The following is a 7821-nucleotide window of genomic DNA, read 5'->3' on the forward strand; positions in this document are numbered from 1 at the left end:
TTGAGAGATCACAAACGCTTCAGGTTACACACATTCACTATGCACATACACCATGCGCAGCAGAGGTGTGGCCAGAGGCGATGTAATGTTATAGCAGAGAAAGCTAAAATGCCTACAAACACTGCTATTTCCACAGAGCTTCTTCTGTTTCTGTATTTGGGCTTCCAAGGCACATGACACTTATCATGGCCCCATGGACGTTTTGTGTCATGTTATTTAGTCCTTTAGTCCCAGCTTATATAATCAAAGTAAAATATGTGAAAAAAATAAACTGATTTTCTACAAATGAAGCATGAGCATACATTTCCTTGTATTTTATAAACACCAAAGCCTTAAAAATACACTGTGGACCACCTCTTAAATGATTAGGCAACTGACTGCAAATTGATTTTTGCTCAAAGACAATTGTGATGGAGTATTTTAGAACAGTGCTCCTTCATACAGAGCGCCAGGTGATTACCATCAGAGCCCCCATGCTGACTTGTCAAGCCTTTATGAATTGCAAGGCCATCCAGCATGCAGCAGTTAAATGTTAATCTTAAGGGACATATATATCACTACCTGCAAACAAACATAAAAAGAAATGTCAATGATAATGTCAAAGATCAAATCAATACAAATTCATTTACAGCAGACACAAATAGATTCAGATTACTGTAAAAACCAATTGTGAATACAAATAGCTGTGAATAAAGATAGTTGTTTATATAGAAATATAGAGAGCTGCTGTGAGTTTTTCCTATAGCTTAAGATTTGAATAACAACTGATCTGAAAAAAGATAAAGTAAAAAATTACCATTAAAAGCACCAGGCTGTAAAATACCAATCAAGAATAAATACATTTTGGTATGCATTTTCATATTTAAAACCTAAACGTTATGCAAAGTTTATATGGGATACAGTTTGTAAATGATGATGGAAACCACAGCCATGTAAAATACATTCTCACACACACACATTTATATATATACACACAGACACACTCTGACTACTTGTCTGGCTATTGATTAATGGCTGCTAAACTGAATCAATACTGCTGCTTATTCTAAAAATGCACAGCCTCAATTGTTCACACCCTCTCACAAAGATTAGTCCAGTCCTGCAACCACCCCACAGGGATGGAGCAAATTGCTTCCATTTTATCAGATACAGACCAAAGGCTAACCTAAATCAACCTTTTCCAGGGCTTTTTGTTGTCGCTTTTGTGTATAGTGTGCACAATATCAAGCATATACGTACATATTTACCCTTTTCAGGCCCATAGCCAGCTTGGTGAAGGAGGTGGTTATTTTTTCTCAAAAAGTGGACCTTTTTGCAGTTATACACCTCATTTTCTGTTTAATTGTGAGATTTAAATACATTTTAAGCATTATTTTTAGCTGGATTAACTTGTCGCATGGTCATCATTTTTGATATACCAAAAATATTTTCTTGATTTAGAATAAAGAAATTTAATAAATTTGTTTTTAAAAAATAAGTATTTATTTATATCCTATATCATTTTGAAAAACATAATCAGTTTTAAATTAAAAACAAACCTATTTATTAAGCAAATTATAAATGACAAACTGGCCAGCACATTCAACTTTCCTCAGTCAAAATTTGGCCATTTTAATAATAAAAACATTATTAATAACAACACAATCCTTTGACAGCTTCACAATTTTTCTAGCCTCTCATAAAATAAGTACATTTGAAAAATTATAAATAACAACAGTTGTATTTAAATAAATTCTAATTAATGGATTTAATCGATGGAAAAATGATAGATTATTTTCACTATTTATGATGTCATAGCAGTCAAAATATGATATATAAATATATGGGTCAGTGAGGGGTGGGTCTTAGCTTTTATTAAACTGCTTTCTGGAATACTTCATTCTGATTGATAATAAGAATATAGGTTCATCCTGGTACTTCAAGTCATCTGAACCACTCTATGTTCAGACCCATCATTTCTTGACTGTTTAGTGCTGTCTTCTGACTAGATAATATTAATAATAATATAATATTAATATATATAATATTAATATATAAGGTTAGTTTGCTCCATCAGCTCCATTCAGCCATTTTTTTTTGTTTTTAGTTTCTGGCAGCTTTGCCTTTAATTAAAGAATCAATAAACTGTTATAGCTCAGAACAATGATTTGTGTCTAATGTTACATTATGTGGCAAATAGCTGTGTAAATAGAACCCTACAATCTTAATAGGCCTCAGATTGGTGTTGGGCTGCCGATAATCCTGTCAAACTTTATTCTCCCAAAACAACCGACTGGATGTACTTTACCCCTTACATATAATATATTTCCAATAGAGTAATCTGGTCATTTCAATAATTAAGAACAGTTTGTTTATTTCTTTATTATTTATTTCTTTAATATTTATTATTTTATTTTGTGCTTTCCTTGTGAAGTTCTCGTAGGAGCAGAGTAATCTTTTCATGTCTTGAAAATTATTGACCACAATCTCATAAAAGCAGAAAGCAAAAGAAACTTTATACTTTTTGTGGTATCCTCAGATTTTTATACTCATTCTTTTTGAACATTCACCTCATAGGTGCACTGTTGTATGCAGACCATACCCACAGACATAACAACTGGGCTGCATGCAGAAACTGTGCGCAAAAGTCCACAGACATTTCTGACTGCAAAAAACTCCATTACAAGGACAGTATATAGATGATCACAGAATGCAGATGTCCGAAGTGTATATTTTTTGTGCCTTTACTGTTCTTTTACAGTTACTTTTTTTTCAAGGGTTGGGTGGAGGTAACTGTGGCTCATGTCCGGACTTGATAGATAAAGTCACAAATTGAACCAAAGTATCTAAGTATCAAATGATTATTTTAGTAGCTAAAATAAGCGCTTTGAGTAAACCTTTTCTTTATGGCCTCAAGATGCACACTGAATCTTGAGGCTGTGATCCTCAACATCCTTGTGTTAACTGACAAAAATTCGCTCAAATAGTGAACTGCAAATACCAAACTAGTTTTTACTTGACTACGTCTTACCAAATGACCATAGAATAAACACGCTGGCCAATTCTTTTTCTTTATGTGATGCATTTAAATCCATTTATTTGTTTGTTTGTTCTGGTAAAAAACTGATTTTACCCAATGATATTGAGTAACTTGTTTCTATATTGCTATTGTTTTTGTATTACCACAGCATCTTTAGAACCACAGTTAATTAACCAATTAATATGTCACAACAAATTAATTCAAGTATTTTTCAATAGTTTGCTTTAGAAACACTATGGTATTTACTATAAATTATAATAGTATTTTTTCCATGAGAGGGTGGCCAGGAATATTTTCAATGGTCCCCAGTTCAAAATGAAGTCTTTTGTTCAAAAGAAGTTATTTTGTTGTGCAGTTTGAAAGCGCTCACCAAAGCAAACTTTTGGGGAAGTTCGTTTGGCTCCTAAACACTTTTGAGCTATGTCTGTGGCAATCATGCAATCAATATGAGTGTGTTCTGAAATTTTGCAGTGATTTCATCCCCCTGATTCTTTCTCATTCCACTATGGGTTAGAAAGGAGAACAGCATCCAAAACAATTAGCCACATGAATACACTAGAGCAAGGGTCCCCCAACTTTTTTCTATAAAGGGCCAAAAACCAAACTTAATTAAGGGCCGTGGGTTGAAGTTTAATATACCAAACCATATTACCATAAATTTGCCATATGTAATGTCCTAATTTATTTGGTAGTATTTAAAAAAATAAGTAGAAATCATTGCTTTAAAGTAAATAAATCAAAGTAAATTAATCAATGATTAATTGATTGCGCTGGGCTGCCAATGAGCCTGCCAGGCTTTATTCTGGCAACCAACTGACTGGATGTTCTTTATCCCTTACATATAATATATTTCCAATAGAGTAATCTGCTCGTTAATTAAATAAAATTAAAGCATATTAATAATACAGTATAATTTCAAACATTTTATAATGAATTATAACAGTAAAAACATGAACAATCCCATTTATAACACAATGGAGATCAATGCTGAATACACCAGTCGAGCTGCTTCTGCATTTGCCTTGATTTGCTTACTGATGTCTTGTGCACTGTCCTCTATCTGTCAAGTGGCAGTATTTACGTTTTATAAGTCTGATTCCTTTACAGCTTTACAGCATTTAATTTCCCTTTTTTTTTTTTTTTTTTTTTGTAGCTCTTTAATTATACAAATAAACAAAATGTTGTGTTAAATTGGAAATGACGATCTCTATCAAAGGCATTCACTCCAAACAACACCCTATCATTTTTCTCTTTTCAGATAGGATCGCGGCCAAACCATAGGTTATGATGGGCCAACTTTGGACACCAACTTTGGAAACCTCTGCACTAGAGAGTTGAGTAGCAGGTACAGAAGTATCCGCACCTACACTGTAAAACCCAATAAGTTAAGGTAACTTAAACCATTTGAGAAAACTGATTGCAAAAACCTAATCCATTTAGGTTAAAGTAATGAGGTATTTAATTAACTCATTACCTCCAACATTGAGTTCAAAACTCTCAGTATGTTTACTTTCAGTAACTTTGAGTTAACTACATTCATTTCATTTGATGAAGTTGACTGTTAGGTTTTACAGTGTGTACAATCACTCATGGAGAGATTTTTAAAGGCACAGAAGGGGTCACACACCATACTGTAGTTATGCCCACCTCATCACGACACATCTTTTCTATGAGTTTTGATGACTTTTCTATTCAGTGTCTGTCAGCGCCTAATAGTATACAGTGTAAAGATGTTACACACCACCGTGACACTTACTATACACTCAAAAAAATAGCTCATTAGGTTAACTCAATTTAATTGTGTGCAGGTTTTCCATCCAATAAGTATTCGTAGCCCAAATCAAAAGAAAGATAATTTACATAACGAAAAGTAATTGAGTTAGTCCAACTCAATTTTATCAAATATAGCCAAGCAAATAAAAATTCATTAAATTACTATAACTGATTTACATTCGTTCAACTAAATATAAATTAATTAATTGGAAATATTTATTTTTCATTTGATCCCGTTACTACACACACACACTCAAAAAATAGCTCATTAGGTTAACTCAATTTAATTGTGCGCAGGTTTTCCATCCAATAAGTATGCGTAGCACTAACCAAAAGATCATTTACATAACGAAAAGTAATTGAGTTAGTCCAACTCAATTTTATCAAATATAGCCAAGCAAATAAAAATTTATTAAATTAATATAACTGATTTACATTCGTTCAACTAAATATAAATTAATTGGAAATATTTATTTTTCATTTGATCCCCTGTTACTACACACACACGCCAAACAGATTGTATCTTTTTTTATTATTGAAAAAACTTTTAGAAACACTTTAACAGATCTTGCATCTGGTGTGAAGTAAATGTATCCCATGTTTTCCAAAAGAATCAAACACATTAAGGGAGTAGAGGCACCAGCAAATTATGCAAAATGCAAACATTCCAATAAATCTGAATGCTAGCTTGATCAACATTCAACTTAATTATAACATGGATTAAAGGTACAATATATATATATATATATATATATATATATATATATATATATATATATATATATATATATATATATATATATATATATATATATATATAAAATACGTTGAACAATAGAGGCTGAAACTAGTGCTTGTTTTACTTGACAAATTTGAATTGTAACAGACAGTTTTTAGTATCTGTCAGACCTTAAAACCAGAAGATATAAAACCAGTCTATTATGTTAATGATGCACAAATAAATAAATAAAATTATACCTAAAACAGAGCACATTTAATAAAATGTGAAGCAGCAAACTTTGTGACGTTTCTTAAAAGGGCATAACCTGAGAACAATAATATGAAAAATGACTTCGAGAGGTACAGCATTTTTAATCTGTGTAGTACAAATGGTCAATTCAAACAAAAACACAGTTAAAAAAAAAGGCTGTGGGGACCAAATTTGGACTATAGGAAGGTGAAAACAGACCAAGACAGTTTGATTATAACAAGGAGACCCATTGTCACCAAAACTAGAACAATTTCTGAACATGTGACTTGGTCTGGCCAGTCATAATTCAATAATCTAAACGTCAAAAATTCAGAAAAAAACAACAACAAAAAAACAAAAAACAAAGCATTAGGTCAAGTCCATTTTAACAAGTGTTGCGTCAAGTAATTACCTGACAGGTATGAGAGTAATGGAGACACTTGTTGACACTATACTGTACATGAATGAGCTTTGATGTGCAGATGTTGGCATCCCAAAAATAATAAATAAATAAATAAAAAAGTTGCATTGGGAAATCCAAACTTAAAACCTCATCAACCATTAGTTTGTAAGGGGTATCAATTATCACACCAAGTCACTCCATCACCCTGGCTACATAGAAAACATTTATCATAAAAACATTATTTTGCATTTGTATGTCCAATTTTTTTTTTTTTTTTACTTGTCCACATGCCTACTTTTTGTAGCTTAGCCACAATGTAAAATGTCACATGGAAAACATCCATGGGTTCAGTGTTGTTGATTTAGTAGATGAAAGATGGCAGAAGATTGAAAAGACAAATGAATCCCAAATACGAAAAGCGTAAAGAAACTTTATTTATTTGTCATCTGGTGTTCACTTTAAGAAAACAATTTGATTTTCAGCTGCTGTATCTTTGGATTGAGCTTGTGTCCATCCAGATTCATTATGATTTTCTGGATGAACTCAAAGGTGTACTTGAGGTTTTCTGGAAATCTCAGATCAAGGGCATAAATGAGCCCAAAGAGCACAACAAAACCCATGATGACACTGCCAACGTTGGTCAGAACTTTAATGCCTTTGATTACAATTCCCACATCCTGTGGCTCCCCGTTGTCATAACTTCGGATTATGTAAATCCCCATGACTGTGCTTGAGATGCCCCTCTCCACATCATCAGTGCCAGAGGCCTGAAAAGACAGATCATATGCAATGATAAATAATCTGTGTGCATTTGTGAAATTTATAGAAGTCAGAACATTTGTGAATCTGTGTGCATCTATTTACACTGACAGTTATTCAGTTTCATATTTGTGTGCCATGGGAGAAATAACGGAATAAAACTAGTTAACGTTACACTGTAGAGTTTCACTGTTAGAGACTACATGAGAAACAATCAAACTTACCAAATATGCCTTAAAGAATGAATCAGGATCTTCAGACCATTAAATTGATTGATAGATAAAATACATTGACTCAAATAGTCAGACGTTAATTCAATTGAGGTAAAGTTGGTTTTATATTTGCACATTCCTTTATTTAACGTTCCCTATATTATCTACTACGCTAATTTGAATATTGGGAAATCACACGTAAATATGACTTGAAAACAACATTAGCACTATTTAATTGACAAAAAAAAATTGTCCTTTGATAGTCATTGGCTGCTAATATGATTTCACTATTTAGTGCTTGCAAATAACACCTTTCTGAAATTATAGCAAGGAAAAAGTCTGAATGTGCGAATATTTAACCAACTTTACCTCAATGTTGATTCAACATCACCCCGAAGACAAAAAATATTAAATCAACGTCGGAACATTATGATAAAAAACGTTAATGTTAACTCTGTCAGTATTATTTTCTCCTGCATGATGAGCGACTGGCTAGCCAGCTAACGTTAGCCGTCAACTTTACTGAAAACCGAAGCAAAACTTTATCACGCTTGTTGCACACCGTCGAGAATATAACATGCATTCATAGCGAGGTACTCGCTGAAAAAGAAACGAATACTCACCAAAAAATGACTTCTTGTAGTCGGGAGCCTCTTCAACTCGTCTGCAGCCACAGGTGGAAAAT

The 7821-nt window shown here is 32.8% G+C and overlaps 1 long non-coding RNA gene across 1 annotated transcript; it reads right to left on the bottom strand.

Annotated features, from left to right (window-relative positions):
- Positions 1-6586: 6586 nt before the first annotated feature.
- On the bottom strand, positions 6587-7821 carry LOC107988034 (uncharacterized). Its single transcript, NR_137286.1, is given in 2 exon segments — positions 6587-6932; positions 7760-7821. It is a non-coding gene; the product is annotated as an uncharacterized lncRNA (long non-coding RNA).

Source organism: Danio rerio, chromosome 3 (genome assembly GCF_049306965.1).
Source record: "Danio rerio strain Tuebingen ecotype United States chromosome 3, GRCz12tu, whole genome shotgun sequence".
In the NCBI taxonomy this organism is placed as follows: Eukaryota; Metazoa; Chordata; class Actinopteri; order Cypriniformes; family Danionidae; genus Danio; species Danio rerio.